The sequence below is a fragment of the Triticum aestivum genome, chromosome 6A (genome assembly GCF_018294505.1).
Source record: "Triticum aestivum cultivar Chinese Spring chromosome 6A, IWGSC CS RefSeq v2.1, whole genome shotgun sequence".
In the NCBI taxonomy this organism is placed as follows: domain Eukaryota; kingdom Viridiplantae; phylum Streptophyta; class Magnoliopsida; order Poales; family Poaceae; genus Triticum; species Triticum aestivum.
In genome coordinates this window covers 96,967,923-96,983,977 of record NC_057809.1, presented here as the reverse complement: position 1 = coordinate 96,983,977, position 16,055 = coordinate 96,967,923, and the positions used below count along the sequence as shown (strand labels likewise).

At 43.9% G+C, this 16,055-nt stretch overlaps 1 pseudogene; it reads right to left on the bottom strand.

Moving 5' to 3' along the window:
• Positions 1–9,288: 9,288 nt before the first annotated feature.
• The window catches only part of LOC123130379 (cellulose synthase-like protein E6), an 87,273-nt pseudogene continuing 80,506 nt past the window's right edge, over positions 9,289–16,055 (bottom strand).

Below are 16,055 nucleotides of genomic sequence, written 5' to 3'. Positions count from 1 at the left end.
AGCAACCCCGTATACAATTCCTTTGTCAATCGATATGTTACTTGCCCGAGATTCGATCGTCGGTATCCCAATACCTCGTTCAATCTCGTTACTGGCAAGTCACTTTACTCGTACCATAGTGCATGATCCCGTGACCAGACACTTGGTCACTTTGAGCTCATTATGATGATGCATTACTGAGTGGGCCCAGTGATACCTCTCCGTCATACGGAGTGACAAATCCCAGTCTCGATCCGTGTCAACCCAACAGACACTTTCGGAGATACCCGTAGTATACCTTTATAGTCACCCAGTTACGTTGTGACGTTTGGTACACCCAAAGCACTCCTACGGTATCCGGGAGTTACACGATCTCATGGTCTAAGGAAAAGATACTTGACATTGGAAAACTCTAGCAAACGAACTATACGATCTTGTGCTATGTTTAGGATTGGGTCTTGCCCATCACATCATTCTCCTAATGATGTGATACCTTTATCAATGACATCCAATGTCCATAGTCAGAAAACCATGACTATCTGTTGATCAACGAGCTAGTCAACTAGAGGCTTACTAGGGACATGTTGGTGTCTATTATTCACACATGTATTACGATTTCCGGATAACATAATTATAGCATGAATAAAGACAATTATCATGAACAAGGAAATATAATAATGATGCTTTTATTATTGCCTCTAGGGCATATTTCCAACAATATGTACCTACATTTTTTGTTACAGTGAAGAAGGCAAATTATGTCAGCTATGGTTGAATTGAAAAATAATAATATAATTATTCTTAAAGCTAGCAAAAGTTTGATTAGTTGTTACCACTGAGACAGAAAGATTGGAACTGAAACATATATTTTTTTATGATATTTTTCTAGAATTGAAATATGTATTATTCAGTACATCTAGATATTCATAATGGCGGCGGAAAGAAGCCAAAAATATAAAAGTATTCTTTATAAGAAAACTACAGAAAATATCATATGGCCCTAGCCTAATAACAATAACACATAAAATGATGTGAAACATCTGATTAAATCTCTTCTAAAAATGAAGAATGTAAATAAAGAAGAAAAACTAATTAGTGAGAAAAACAACATATACCATGTATTTAATCAATCACTTTTTTCATGCAGGTCTTCCTCATACCGCAACTGTTATAGTTAAACATATTCAATTATTCAAATACACATTAGGGAAAAACGAACCACATAGCTAGTACAGCAACTTAGTGCACTTCATTTGAAAGAGTCAAACACCGATCAGAAAATGAATAGATCTACCTAAGAAAGTAACAGTTTGCATAATAAAGAACAAACGGAAATATGGCAGCTACGGATTGTGAAGAACATACATAAACATGGATGTCAACATGCCACCCACCCTCGAGCAGTCATGGACCACGTTGTAGTGGATGATAGTAAGTAAAAAAATAATAATTAAAAAAACTGCTCGCAATTCTTACACCTTATTTCCGCACGCCCACTTCCGTATCAAAAGGAAGCAGGCGCTTTTTTTAGGCACACCCACGAGCCCAGTTGGGCTGGTCGCCACAACAAGAATTAACCTAGTATTCCTCGGTTCGAATCTCCCTCATGGCATTTGTTTTTTCCGGTTCAATATTTTTCCTTTTTTCTTTCCTTTTTTCTTTCGTAGCAGCCAGGCCAGCAACAAAACGGACGAAAAATTTAATGGTCCCACCATGGACAAAAAAGTGGAGAAACAATCCTCCTTTTAATATTAGGTAAAGATAAAGATTTGTCCAGCAATGATCTGAGTAGAGAAATTCCTTGCAACCTTTTACAATGGTCCCAAAATGGGTCCTTGTCACTAATGTATGTTTTGCTTTCGAAAGTTAACTAAATTTGAATATATATTTTTGAAGAAAAATATACATACTAACATGTAAATAAGTTATGCAATGTTTTCGGATGATGTCATTAATATCATTGTAAATGATGCTTCAATATCATAGTAACTGAAAATTTTATCATACTAACTGAAAAATTACACTTTGCTATTTGGGCCTAATGTTTTTCAATTTATTTGACTGTTCATTCAATAAAGTATAGTACTTCTGGTTAATTGGAAAGATAAGTTATCTCATCATCAGTCATCAACTGTAATTGATACTACAACAAGGACCGGTAACTCTAGTGAAGAAAGTAATATGCTTATGGTTGGATTTCTCTAGAAAGGCATGGAAGAATCTTATATATCAGTTTTATTTGTCCCTGTGCATTTAACTAGTTTCATTTTATTGGGAAGCATTCTTATGAAAGGACCTTTAAAAATGTTAGTACTCCCTCCGTCACGGTTTTGAAGGCACAGTTAAATTTGCGTGCGTTTCCACAATAGACAAGGTTTAGGGCGCATTGCATTTATTTCTAGTAGCTAATTAGTACTCCGATATACTATTTCTATATGCATGCATAGTGTGAATGCTATTTTTTAGCCCGTCTCATAACCAATAGATAACCACCTAGATCTTAGAGAATTTCCAAGTGCGTCTTCTAAACCGTAATGGAGGTAGTATTACATTTGACTAGTTTATTATTAGGTTATTGATTAGTATATTTATAGAGAAGTACTGATTCCTTCCAGCATTCATAGTCAGACATCCCTCTTTATTCAAAACACTATGGAATCACATTATATTGCGATTAATCTTGTATATTTTGAATTACCAAGGTTGGTGATAATGCAAATCTTTGTAGCAATGGTACTGCCTACAGATCAGGTCGAAAGAAAAACAATGGAACACTTCTCGCTGTAATAGTTGTACCAATTGCTGCTGCCATTGCACTATTTATTATCTTATTTTTGTTGTGCCAAGTGTTCAAACTGGTCATATTTTGTGGCAATGGTTTCTTTTTCGTGCCTTCCACACTTTCATATTTAATTTTATTTTGGCTTTTCACTACTAGGAAAAGGGCTATAGATAGGATTGATACTAATGGCGCACCATGGAAACAGTGCGCCACTACTATGTACTAATGACGCACCGGTTGGTGATGCGCCATTAGTGTGGAAGACACTAATGACGCACCAAAAACAGGGTGCGCCACTAGTATTAAATTATTATTATTTCCATTTTTCCATACATAGTAATGGCGCATCAGGTCGAAGTGCGCCATTACTAGTTCTAAGTAGTAATGGCGCACCAAGCAGACAGTGCGCCATTACTGTAAAAAAAATATTCTTTTTTTTTTGCAAAACTACTAATGGCGCATCGTTTCACAGTGCCATTACTAGTTTAAACTAGTAATGGTGCACTATTACCCGGTGCGCCATTAGTATATATATATATATATATATATATTACTTTTTTACAAAACTACTAATGGCGCACCACCTGCAGGTGCGCCATTAGTAACCAGGGTTACTAATGGCGCATTTGCTGGTTGCGCCATTAGTAACCTGGGACCCCAACAAGATATTTTGGACAGCCCCACACCTACCCACTCATTTTCCCCACTTCATTCCCTTCACCTCCTTCTCCAAGCTTTCGGCCATCTCCTCCTCCTCACCTCATTTCCACCATAGATTCATCAAAATTAAGTGGTGAAATTACCTTTTTTTGATAGGTAAGTAAGGGGAAAGCTATCTTCATGATGTAGATCTACTTTTTTTCTCCCTAGCTCCCTCCAACAACGCGTGCACATGCACTTTTTGTGGCCTAGCTAGATCTATGTATGTTTGTGGTGTTGCATGTGTTTGTGGTGTTGCATATATGTTTGTGTTTGAAGGTATCGGTATTTGAAATGCGATAGTTGCCAATATTTTGCCGGAATGTTTTGATTCATTTCCGTTTCGGCGAGAATTTTGGCACTATGCATTCTTTTTGGTCCTATTTTTAGGGAAGGTCATGCCAAATTTTTTCTTGGTTCTAAAATATCGTTTTGCTCTACCCGCAGGCGACCATGGTCCGCACGATGACTAAAGGCATCGTGAATAGGTTTTTGAGCTCCGCGAAGGCCGAGATGCTTCAAAAGAACGAGACGGAGATAAGATGTCCGTGTCGAAGATGCAAGCTGAAGAGCCTTATTGCGGACCCGGATTCCGGGCAGGTGCGGGACCACCTGCTCTTGCATGGTTTCATGGATGGCTATCGGTGGCAAGATGATGAAGATGACTATGAAGTCGTCCATGGGGGCCGGGCAAGAAATGAGGAAGGGCAACAAGACAAGTACCACTGCGGCGAGGGCGGGCGAGAAGACGAAGAATCTCCAGGACATGATCACGAGGTGATGCTGTACACAGTCATCATGTAGAAGATGTCGTACATGATGATGAGGAAGATCAAGACGAAGGGCATGATCATGAAGATGAAGATGCCGGAGCAGACGACGATGGAGGCTGGGTGCAGGACCCTCATATTCAAGAGCTGCTTCTCAAGCAGATGGATAACACAAGAGCTGCCGCCTGAGAGAAAGCCAAGCTGGATCAACTGGAGATAGACGCGGTTACTCCATTGTATGAAGGATGCAGGCCCGAGGATACCCGCCTGAAAGTAACGCTCATGGCTCTGGAGATGAAGGTAAAACACAAAATGACCGACACATGCTTTGACGAGAACATGTCATTCTGGCACGAACGTCTTCCCAAGGGGAACAAGTGCCCGACCAATTTTGAGGAGGCGAAAAAAATCGTGTGCCCTCTGGATTTACCGCACGGGAAATACCATGTGTGCATGAACAATTGTATCATTTATCGGGACGAGCACGCGGAGTCTACCATATGTCCGGTGTGCGGCGTCACTCGATACAAGAAGAGGAAGAAAGCTACTCGAAAATTGGTGTGGTACTTTTCGATCACTCCTCGTCTGCAGCGGTATTTCACGGACCCTAAGGTAGCAAAGCTCCTGCGTTGGCACGCGGATAGGGAGGAGATGAAGCGGGAAGATGACGGAAATGATCCGGAGATAAATAAAAAAGACAAGATGCTGAGTCACCCTAAGGATGCGAGCCAGTGGCAAGCGTTGAACTTCGAATACCCAGAATTTGGGAAGGATCCAAGGAACATCGTGCTGGGCGCGAGCACCGATGGAGTCAATCCGTTTGGCAGCCAGAGAAGCACACATAGCACCTGGCCTGTGTTTGTGTGGATGTACAACCTTCCCCCTGGTTGTGCATGAAGAGGAAGTACATTCACATGAGTATGCTAATTGAAGGGCCGAAACAACCAGGGAACGACATCAATCTGTATCTGGGGCTGCTGAAGGAGGAGCTAGACACGTTGTGGAAAACGCCAGCCAATACGTGGGACGCCGCAGAGAAAGAATATTTCCCTATGAGAGCTGCACTGCTCACGACGGTGCATGACTATCTCGGTTACGGATATCTCGCGGGGCAGGTAGTCCACGGATTTTCTGGACGCGTAAGGTGCATGGATGACACAACATATCGCCAGCTAGATAGAGATCCCGGGTCTTCGAAAACCGTGTTCATGGGACATCGAAGGTGGCTTCGCGACGATGACCCGTGGAGGAAACGCAAGGATCTGTTCGATGGTGAAACCGAACCCCGAAAACGCCCATGTACGAGGAGCGGCGAGGAAATAGACGAGCTGTTGAAAAATTGGAAAGACTGCCCACTGCCGGGAAAGAAGCAAAAGGCGTCTCAGAGAGAAGGATGTGGCATACCCGGTTTTCATGACCAAGGTGCCAGAGGGCAAGGGCTTTGTGGATGGCGACATCGGGGGTACGATCGTCCTACGGTTTGATGACATCTTTGCTATGTTTAACCTTCATCCGCTGCAGTACACCTTCGTTCGGCTGTTTTCACTAAGTATGGAGATGCGGATCATTAGAGACAAGACCCCGGACATCGTGATAGTCGACCCCTTCTACATGCGTGCCAAGCACTTGAGCAGCGGTGGGGACCGCCAAGTTGCGAGTTACACCTCGAAGGCGTCATTCTGGCAAACCCAGATAAGGATAACTTCCTTGTGGCTTACTTTCTCGAGTAAGTCATCCCTTAACCACCCCGTAACATATGATTTCTTAGATTTCGATCGTTCTTTTTTTTCTAACATTCCGTGTTCTGTGCAGTGACACACATTGCACACTCATCCTCTTAAGCCTGAAATATTTCATGGCCACGTATTTAGACCCGAACCGTAACTCCAAAATAGACTACACAAATGTCAAGAAAGTTCTTGATGATGTTCTCCCCACCTACGCCAAATCTGGAGGCACCTTCACCAGGGCAGTTCGTAAGTACGGCAAGCACATGTTCTCACACAATACGAAGTTCTGCTGCATCAAGCAGCCGCCTGGCGGTCAGAAGGATGCCTACTACACCCTCCATCACATGCGGGCGATCATAAGGGACCATCATCAACTTCTGCTACCAGATAATCTCAAAGATTGGGCCGCGAGCTTGTCGGCAGTCCAAGACGCGGACCTCAGACAAGAATTCTTTCGCATCTAGTCGGAGTTTGCGGACATCATCCATCAAGATGTCCTTCATACCTCGGGGCAGTTCTTCCTCAGATATCAACCGTCCAACAGTGAGATAGATGAAATGCTACAAATGCAGGGTGACAACGACCGCGATTTCATGACCATCACGACAGACGGCGGCTTCATCCACGTTCCTGTCCGATGAGTCGAGTCGAAAGTAGTGATGTGTAGTTCTGAAACATTGATTGGCTCATGTTGTAATTATACTTTAATGAATTCGTATGTCTCTTTGGTTTGGACAGTCGTTCAACTTAGATGTAATCGATGCTATTTATTAGTAGGACCATGAATCGTGCTATTAATGTCTTGCTTTTCTCTTCCGATCCTTTTGTTGCATACTTACATATTGCTTATGTATTGTCTGTTGTTTGGCTTGTGCATAGAGATGCCGCCGTATGTCGTGTACAAGGGTAAGGTTTCCGGAGTCTACAACGACTGGGAGGAGTGTCGGAGACAGGTTCACCGTTTCAGCGGTAACAGTTACAAAGGATACACCACTACGGCGGAGGCCGAATGTAGATACGCCCGCTATCTAGAGGAAGAGAGGAGGGAGCGTTGGAGGAACCGGATGAAGACCAGTTTGATCGCGATGATGCTCATCGTGATGACCATAGCTCTCTTCTATGTGATGGTAGTTTAGATGATCGATATCGACTTGTAATGTGAAGGCAAACTCGATACTCGCGGTCTTGAGACTTGTAATGTTTTATCTTTGTTTGGTCTTTTGAATTCGGAGACTAATATGATGAATTGTATTCGGAGACTAATCTTCTATTGTATTCGATGAATCTGATGTTGTTGTGTGCTGCTGTCTATATTCTGTCCAATAATATATTTTGTAACCTGTGCAAAAATCAAAAAAGCAAAAAAAAAACCTAATATTCATACTAATGGCGCACCACACAAGACACTAATGGCGCACTGTGATCATCACACTAATGGCGCATTAACTGCTGGTGCGCCATTAGAATGCCAAAGCACATGGGTACATATGCCCCCCTGAGAGGCATTCTAATGACGCACTGCAGGCTATACTAATGGTGCACTACGTGGTGCGCCATTAGAACACCAGATACTAATGGCGCACCGGTGGTGCGCCATTAGAATTTAATTCTAATGGCGTGATGCCAGTGGCGCACCGGTAGTGCGCCATTAGAAGGCAAATCCGGTGCGCCACTAGCATGCCTTTTCCTAGTAGTGTTTGTTATACGAAAGGAAAAGTTCTTGCCTTTAATTACTCTATGCATGTATTCAGCTAAGCGAAAGGTTACTTGTTATGAAGATGAATTGGCGTTACTTGAGAACCGAGAGTTCTCTTACAAAGAACTGAAGCATATTACAAATAACTCCAGCCAAGAGAATGGAAAGGGCGGGTTTGGACTTGTCTTCCTTGGTTACTTGGGAGAATGGAACTCAGTTGTTGTGAAAGAATGTTCTAGTCATCTTCCCAAGGGGTAAAGAGTTTTTTGCTGAGGTAAAAACAAGAACCAATGTGAAGAAGTTCTACATGTCGCAATTAAATATTCACGTGTAATCCTTTAATTTTTCTCTTTCTCCCAAATTTCTTAGTGTAGCCATATGTGTACAAATTTTGATGAATGGTTTTTTTAAAGATTTGCCCCTCTATGGTTTTCTACATAAAACTGCACTTACTAATCATTTTCTTTATATTTCCTGTTTAAATTATCTGAAAGACAGTGCTGCGCATTAAAGAAGAGCAATCAGATAATAGTTTTAATGTTCTTAGATACATGTTGAAGGTTGGAGTCGTCTTCCTTTACCTTATGATAAACCTGCTTCATCCATCTTACCTTCTTTTGTGAAGGCTGGCACATTACAATATACACCAGACACCTTACAGTCATTCATATTTTAAACAAAACTAAGTAAGCGAAAGACCTAAACGTTATTGCGACAGAACCAAGGGATTCATATGTGATATGTACATTCTGGTCACTCCTTGCTTTGTCTCCACCTTTCAGCAGCCCAAATGGCTAGATCTTGTGTATTCACTCTAAAAGTCCGGTCCTATACAAGTTACTCCCAAGTAAAATGTATTGTAAAAGTGCACTAATATTACGCTCACATGGGCACATGTTAAAAATTAATTCGTACCAAAATAGATGGTGGTTTTGACATTGCATACTCTTCAACAAGTTACTTTCATATTTAATATTCATACGAATATGCTGGTTAGGAAAATATGGAAAAAATATTTTGAAAATATTTTCACAAATCTAATGCTACAATTTTACTCAGCTGTTGTGAAGAGTTTCAAATTAATGAATTCCCTCATTAGCAAGATCTAAGAAATGACAGGATATAAGAGAGGGAGTGTTGTGGCATCTTAGAGTGTAGTTGTTGATTAAGCATTGTGGATAAAAATAGAGGGGTTTACAAAAAGTCCATGCCCTAGCCACCTTGCTAAATCTAGAAAACTCATTCTTCATTCAGTTATACGAATGGTTGGATCCTTTGTATTCATAGGTCCATCTAAAGCCTTGATTATATACAAGTCCCATACCAGGATTTTACTATTGCTAGAGGAGTAGTATTGACTTAGATATTTCCTGCAATAAATAGAGAGTTAGATCTCTTGTTGATTGTATTAGTATTCTTAACATTTTCCATTTGGGCATTTTTAATTTTTGCAAGGGTAATTTGGTCTAATCTCGAGTCGAAGGGCTTGGACAAATTGCGTCCGCCCACCAAGGCGGTGCCACATATAAACACAAGTACACATGAAGTTTCTTAGATGAAATATATTTCAAGAGAACCATAAAGCCTACCAACTTGAGTACTTTATTAGACACTGATGCCTCATGTGGGGACTTAAACTATTGGCACCAGAAAGTCCAACATCACAAAGCCAAAAGAAGCTAATGTTACTGTGAATGGTATAAGCCAAAAGAGGCCAATAGTTGCGATGATCACATATTCTGGAGTCGATGACCCGAATTCCATAATTTCTTGCTCATACCTCTTGGATTCATCTTCACTGCTTACCTTTGGTGTAACCGCAAATGTCATCTTTGATAGCCCTAGTAGCTTCCGAACAATGTCAATGGCTCCAAAGAGAAACGAGGTTATTCTCTTAACCAACCACATCCTTTGTCCGTTCCACCATCCTTTCAATGTGCCTCCACATGATAATGCCTCATATAGGCTGTACATGTTCTTCACACAGAAGGCATATATGAAGGGTGCGATCCATGGACTCGTAATCTGAAGGACACGTAAATACTGCATTAGTTTTAATAGAAAACACATGCAACCAAGGTGACGCTTTGCTCATATTATGAATCATTACCTTGGGGAAAAGGGGGATGCCTTTGAGGAGGGCTAGTGAAGGGATGATAACATAATACAGGGTAGGGAGTGAATTGGGTGCCCATAGCCCATAGATGCAGTAGCTCATTTGATGTCTTAACTTGGTTTTTCCATGCCCAAACAAGAAGGGGCAGTATTTTGATAGAAAGATTGAGAAACTACCCTCACTCCATCTCTTGTGTTGCAATAGTGTCTGAGCAAGTGTCGTTGGACCTAGACCCGTAAACGCTGGTCTTGTAGGATTGTTGTAGACTGACTCCCATCCTCTGCAATGTATCGCCAATCCAGTGATTACATCCTCCATGGGGCAATTATATTTCAACCCAATCTCATCTCCCCATTGCGTGTCATGTTCAGATGTGCAGGTTGCTAAAGACTTTGCTTTCTCTTCAATCTCATCTATGCTAGTATCTTGTATTCTGCCCTTGATCCCTCTGTTCCAGTCTTCTTGATATTCTTTGGTGAACCTCCTGCCACAAAGGATCTCCCTTCTATGGAAACATCCAGTGCCAACATACAGAGGTCCACCCAAACTGTCCATACCACCCATCTCCACCTTTAAATCGAGTAGCTATGTTTGTGGAAATATTATGGAGAACATGACAATGGTACTCAGGTTATAGTTTAATGATGCTGACTTCATTGATGACATGGAGAGAGTTACCATATATATTATTCTTGGTCATGTTGTCATAGTTCTGAGGATACTGCACAAATCCGAGCTTGTGACCCATTTCTTCGTCAAGGAAAAAGCACAATGCATCTCTGACCGTATTGCTGTTGCTGGAATACGTATTACAGTCTACATTCATGATGACAGGGTTGTTGCTTATCACTGATGATACCCTTATCTGCGTTTCGATGGAAAAATTAACACATTTTAGTTAAGTCCATTATGACGAAGGTATTACAACCATTCATGGTATAAATTGCTCATCTAATTGGATGATAACATTGTACCATACGGACAAGACTGGATACCATACAGACAAGACTGGTAGTTAGTACTTGGTAGTACTAGTGTCTAGCATTCATGAATGAGTTTTTGTCTATATGTAAAACCAAGATACTCATATATTCACCACACTTTTTCACAAAAAGTCCATAAAAGTGGAGGTTCTTACATTTCCTCAACTCTCATACTCCCAAATACTACCTCCGTAACTAAATATAAGACGTTTTTGCAGTTTAATTTAAACTGCAAAAACATCTTATATTTAGGTAGGGGGTAGTACTTGGGAAAATTCTATTGTGGACTGTTGATACAATGCTGGAAAATTGAATTATCAGGGTGTCAACTTTATGCTACAATTTTCTCAAAGGAAAGAAAGTACACCATAACATTTTGGTTACTCTTGTCCAGCAATACTGTTTATCAAAGACTTCAAGGTTGTGAATTAGAATATGGTGCAAATATTATGTTCGTCAAGAATGGTCAGTACAAGATAATGAGCTTAATAATTATAACTATGAAGTTCACAATAAACGGTCACTTAGTGTTACGGGTCAAGATTTGTGAGTGTACCAGAGCATTCATTGCCCAGCTTTGAAGGTATGGTGATGTTGAGGCCTCTTCTCACATGCCATGTAAACAAGGGTTGGAAGCACATTTCCATCACTATCAACTGCCTTTTGGTCTTTGCCATCTATCAGAATCTAACAAGAGAAACAACTTTAGAACCTCAAACACCCCCCAATACCTGTAAGTTATTTACTCCAGAATGCTGGAAACCTTTACTCCAATTGGGGTATGAAATCTACCTGCACAATTGACTGGTGATTTTTTGAGGTGATTTCTGGATTTCATTCATAAAACCCTTTATGATTTGCTCTGATCTCGCCAGGAATTTTGCATGGTATGACAGCCGTATCTATGCGCTCAGTCATTTCGTCATACGTGTCCTGCTCAAAATAAATGAAATAGTTTCATTAGTTGCCACGACAAATGTTGAGCACTAATATTAGTAATATATTGATTTTGTCACGTCTGTGGGTGTGTCAATTCATTCCCTATTAAATAGTCATTTGGCATGTGTTTCAGAAAAACAAAAGAAAGAAGACGTTTGTAATATCGGCTTACCTTGATAAATGACTATTGTCCTCGTGCCATCTCTGGCTGTGGCAACAGGGGCGGACTCTGGGTGTGTCGTGGATTGTGACCTGACCCCCGCCAACAAGCGTGGCTCCAACAGTGCGGGGCGTCAGGCAAAGAAGACGGTGGGCAGAAAGCCGGCCAATAAGCAGGTGGCAGTAGAGGCGGGGGAGACGGGAGCGGCGGCAACCATAGGTGGCGAATTAGGGGCGGCGCTGGGTGCGGCAGAAGTGGGCACCAAGGCCAGGCGTTCCAAGGCGACTCCTGTTGCACAGCGGGCGCCCAGCGCACGAGCCAAGGCCAAGCTTGGGGAGCTGACCTCGCTGGAGAGCGCCAAACTTCGGCTTGCTGACAAGAATTTGGAGGCTGCAGGTAATTCCTTACCATCTTACCGCATTCTGAACGCTTTTTCGGATGAACATCTTGCGAACATCTTAGACGATAGTGGAGTTGCGATTAGTGCTCCGTGTAGTGAGATCATCTCACTGGTGCACACGCCGGAGGAAGCGCAGGCCATGCACGCGGCTGGGGTCGCACGCTGTGCTGACTCAATCAACTTGCCATCGTGCCGGTAGAGGCTGGCTGTGAGGCAGGGCCCGATGACGGGACAGAGGCGAGGGATGCCTCTGACCTACCTTCTTCCAGCTGGATCCCGGCGCGGAAGCGAGTGGCGAAGGCGGTGACATCCAGGGGGTGCGTCTGCGTAATTGAATCGTATAAATGCGTTATCTATTTTGGAACATCCGTGGGTGTGGCCACGGTGGGAGACGTACACAGCTCAAGGAATATATTTCCAAGGAGAGGATCGATGTAGTTGCGCTTCAGGAAACGATTAAATATGACTTCTCGTATCGTGAGCTCCTTTCTTTCGACCCGCTGCAACGTTTCTCTTGGCACTGGGTGCCCTCGTTGGGGCACTCGGGTGGCATTCTTATGGGTTGTAACCTTGATATTTGTGATGTATTGCAATGGGATGTAGGTGTATTTTTTTCTTGCGGCTACCGTGCGTCATCGTGTCACGGGCCTCTCGTGGGTCGTTGTGTGCGTATACGGACCTGCAGACCATTCACATTCATCAGATTTTTTAATGGATTTAACCAACTTGGTAGGGGGCAAACGATCAATAAATTTGTCACTTGTGGTGGGTGGTGACTTCAATCTAATCCGTTCGGGGGCGGACAAAAGCAACACCAACATTGATTGGACTGGGGTGTCCATGTTCAATGGTGCCATTGCGGCAATGGCTTTGCGTGAGGCAGCTCGGACCAGTGCGATATTTACGTGGACTAACAAACAAACGCGGCCGGTTTGGAGTGTGTTAGATAGGGTTTTCTTTACTCCCGAATGGGAGGTTCTATTTCCCTTATGCACACTAGTTGCCGAAACACGTATCGGCTCGGACCATGTCCCGTTGATATTCTCCTCCGGGGAGGAATTCATTAGGTGTAGCCCATGGTTCTACTTCGAAACGGCATGGTTTGAGTCCGAGGGGTTTGCTCAGATGGTTGCGGATCGTTGGTCTACGATCTGCGCCCAGCTTGGGCCACAACGCGGACCAGCTGAGTTCTGGATCACGGCGGCTAGCAAACTCTAGGCTTTCCTTCGTGGGTGGGGGGCTAACCATGGCAGTGAGACTAAGAAAGAGCGGGCTAACATTGTTGAGGCAATAGCCGCGATGGACTGGGAGGTTGATCAGCGGCCCTTCTCGGAGGGGGAATGGGCCGCTCGTTACGACCTAGAACGCAAAGTATTAGCCATCCTCCGAGCTAAAGAGGAGTATTGGCGCCGTAGGGGCGGTATCAAGTGGGTCACCAAAGGAGACGCTAACACTGGTTATTTACATGCCTACGCTAACGGTAGGAAACGTAAAAGTACGATCCTTCGGTTACAATCTGATCAAGGTCTCTTAGTTACCAACGATCGCATTGTCGCCCACATTTATGAGTTTTTCATCAGTCTTTTGGGGACGGCCGAGGAAAAGGCTCTTTGCCTCCGTGATGACCTTTGGGACCCATCCGAACGTGTCACTCAGGAGGAGAACGACGGGCTCGTTCTCTCATTCCTCCCGGAGGAAATTGATCGAGCTTTACACGATATGAAAACGGACACGACTCCTGGTCCGGACGGGTGGCCGGTAGAGTTTTTCAAAAAGTTCTGGCCTAACCTTAAACACATTTTGTATGGTATAGTGAATGGGTTCGCGTTAGGTACTGTTGACCCGGCTAGATTAAACTACGGGGTCATCAGCTTGATCCCCAAAGTTAAAGGGGCTGACAACATTAAACTCTTTAGACCAATCACCCTGATAAATGTCCCGTTCAAGATCTGTGCGAAAGCTTACGCCTCTCGCCTGGCGCCCGTAGCTCAACGGCTGATTAGCCCTAGTCAGACAGGTTTTCTGAAGCACCGTAACATCCTAGAAGGACCTTTAGCGCTTCTGGAAATCGTTCACGAGCTTAAACATACCAAGTCGCGTGGCGTCCTTCTTAAGTTAGATTTCGAAAAGGCCTACGATCGCGTGAACTGGGAGTTCGTGCGAGAGGTCCTCATCAAAAAGGGTTTTGAGGGGGGTTTTGTTCACCGTATCATGCACCTCGTGAGCAGTGGGCACACGGCGGTGACCATCAACGGTGAGATAGGCAATTTCTTCCGCAACAAGTGTGGCCTCAGGCAGGGGGACCCGAGCTCGCCTTTGATATTTAATTTTGTTGCGGATGTGCTTGCGGCGATGATTAGCAAGCCAAGAGATGCGGGGCACATCAAAGGGCTAATCTCTCATCTCATTCCAGGCGGTGTGACACATCTACAATACGCATATGACACGATGTTGTTATTCGAGCCGGATGACCATACCATTGCCTCGGTTAAGTTACTGTTGATCGCTTTTGCAATTTTGTCGGGCCTTCAGATTAATTTTCTCAAAAGCGAAATGATCACCATAGGGATGGAGGAGCACGAAAGTAGGAGGGTCGCAAACTTGCTCAATTGCAAGATTGGCAAGTTCTCGATCAAGTATCTTGGACTGCCGATAACGCACAAGAGCCTGACTATAGCTGAATGGGCGCCACTATATGGCAAAGTGGTGAATCGGGTTAGTCCTTGGAGAGGAAGGTTTATGTCCTCGACCGCTAGGTTAATTTTGACCAACTCTAGCTTATCCTCTCTTCCTCTCTCTACAATGGGCATGTTCCTCCTGGCCAATGGAGTGCATGCTAAACTTGACACGCCGCGCGCCCGGTTCTTTTGGGAAGGAACTGGGACGAAACGCAAATATCACTTGTTAAAGTGGGCGGCGGTCTGCAGGCCGAAGAAGTTCGGTGGTTTGGGGATCACGAATTCGAAACTGATGAACGTTGCCCTGCTAACCAAGTGGTGGTGGCGGCTAGCCCAAAACGAGAAGGGTCTCTGGGCGGACATTCTTCGGGCAAAATACTTCCCGGACGGCAACCTGTTTAAGGCCAAGGCCAAGGGATTGACCTTTTTGAATGGCATTCAAGCAATGAGACATGCCTTTACGGTTGGGGCCCAATTCTCTGTCAACAATAGAGCGTCCGCACGATATTGGCTGGACAGCTAGAGGGGACAATCCCCATTGTGGCAATCTCACCCGGAGCTGTATCAGCTGGCCATAGACACAAACATTTTGGTCGCTGATGCACTTAGAGTGCACCCTCCGGTGATTTCCTTTTTCAGGCTGTTGGAGATGGGAGAGGCGGCTGCCTAGAATGCATTAGTTGCTGAGCTCAAGGGGAGGACTCTCAACGAGGATAATGACGAGATCTCGTGGAAGCTGACGGCCTCTCAGAAATTCTCGGTCAAATCCTTATACGAGAAGCTCACGGAGGGGAATGAGTTGGACATGGCTAAGGGGCTGTGGAAGGCTGGCATTCCCCTCAAGATTAAGATCTTTATGTGGCCAATGTTCCGTAATCACCCCCCTACATCGAATAACGTGGCCAAGCGCAACGGACCGGCGAATGAGACATGCACCATCTGTGGGCTGGGGGAGGATGCTAATCACGTCTTCTTCAGATGTTGTCTCGCTAGATTTGCGTGGAGTGCAGCCAAAGAGGCTTTTAGCCAGAACTGGAATCCGCAAACCAGCAACGACCTTCTTACCATACTAACCGCGCAGAGGGATACGAATGCTCGGGTGGTGTGGCGGTGTGTAGGGGCG